Source organism: Orycteropus afer, unplaced genomic scaffold (assembly GCF_000298275.1).
Source record: "Orycteropus afer afer isolate SDZICR_OR568_19922 unplaced genomic scaffold, OryAfe1.0 scaffold00205, whole genome shotgun sequence".
In the NCBI taxonomy this organism is placed as follows: domain Eukaryota; kingdom Metazoa; phylum Chordata; class Mammalia; order Tubulidentata; family Orycteropodidae; genus Orycteropus; species Orycteropus afer.
The window spans coordinates 6,303,438-6,305,332 of NW_006921792.1; positions in this window are offsets into that span (position 1 = coordinate 6,303,438).

Sequence of the window (1,895 nt, forward strand, 5' to 3'; positions counted from 1 at the left end):
CATCTTACCTGATGTTCAAATTTTTAGTTTTATTTTTCTAAAATTTTTACTTATACCTATGATTATAAATGAGTTTTTGTTTTAATCATTTTCCTTGGAAACCAATCAATTCCTTATAAGAGAATGGTCAAATAATAGTTCTCCTACATAAATGCAGTTGGTGATATTTGTCCAACCTTGAAAATATATCATTATCATTCATAGTCACACTCAGTTAAATTGATAGGAGCACTGAAAATAAACCCACTTCCCTTGGGTTATATACTACAAAATGCTTTAAATTGAAAAATATTCATTATACTTGGAAAATGATTTCAAAATATCAGCTCAATCTCAGTATTTTGAAGAAAATATGCAGCCCAGCCTCATAGGTAGAAAACTCAACAGAGAGAATTCAGTTTGTAAGCCCTTCATATATTAATATTGATGAAAAAAGCATATGTAATGAGTTCAAAAGGAAACAAAGATATTAGAATGATCTATTATTCTAGACTCCATACCAAAATAATTGTAAAGTAAAAAAAAAAAAAAAAGAGCATTTTTTATACATTATAGTAATATAAATCATAATCCAAAGAGATCTATTCTGGGTGTAACCTGTATTAAACAAACAACAAACAAAATTTACTGTAGGCAAATAATATTTTAATAAGATGACCACTAAATGCACTGCACCACCAGAGCTCCTTATCTTAGATAACTCATATGTAAACATTGAATTAAAAAGGATCAAAACAATCTCATATGGTTATGGGTCTAGACTGGAAACTGAAAAGAATATTAAATATTGTAGGTTTTATCTACTGTACATGGAGGAGTAGTGGTTTATTGGTAGAATTCTCCCCTTATATGCAGGAGACCTAAGCTTGATTCTCAGCCAATATACTTCAGGAGCAGCCACCACCTGTCTATAGAGTAGCCCTGCATGTTGCATGATGATGAGCAGGTTTCAGTGGAGCTTCCAGACTAAGGTGTACTAGGAAGAAAGGCCTAGAGAACTATTTCCAAAAATCATTCAGTGAAAACCATATGGATTATAATGATCCAACTGATTATCATGGGGATAGTGGAGGACTGAGCAGTATTTTGTTCCACTGTGAACAGGTTCAACATGATTCAGGGCCAATTCTGGAGGATCTAGCAACAACAGTGTAATTATAATGAAATTATGAAAGTCTTTTGCTAGGATGAGATCTGGTGGTCTAGTGGTTAAGGCATTTGGCTGCTAACCAAAAGATGGGTAGTTCAAACCCACAAGCTGCTGCATGGAAGAAAGATGAAACAGTCTCCTTCCATAAAGATTTACAACCTCAGAAACTCAATGAAAGTCACGATGAGCTGGAATTGATGTGATAGCAATGATTTTTTTTTTTTTTTTTTTACTGTGCCCATTCCAATGATGATGATACAACAGAACACAGAAATTACCAAACAATTTCATTAATATCCCATGCAAATAAAATTTTCTGTAGATAAGTCAAAAACAATTGTAGCAGTACACTAATGGAACTGCCAGAAATTCAAACCAGATTTAGAAGAGGACCTGGCAGAAGAGATATCATTGCTGATATCAGATGGATCTTGGCTGAAAGCAAAGAATACCAGAAAGATATATAGCAGTATTTTATTGACTAAGATGTCAGCATTCAAATGTGTGGGTTATAATACATTATGAATAACATTGTGAAGAACAGGAATTCCAAAGCATTTAATGGTGTATATGCAGAACCTGGGCTTGTGCTTACTCACTGATCTGCACTGAACACGTTCCCTTGTTACCCTACCGAGAGGGACCAGGTCTTCGGGAGCAAGGTAAGCACGGGCGTAGCACAGAGTAGCAGGCCGGAAGAGCAGGAGGAAGGGGTGGAACCCAGGAAGCCAAAGAGAAGAGTGTT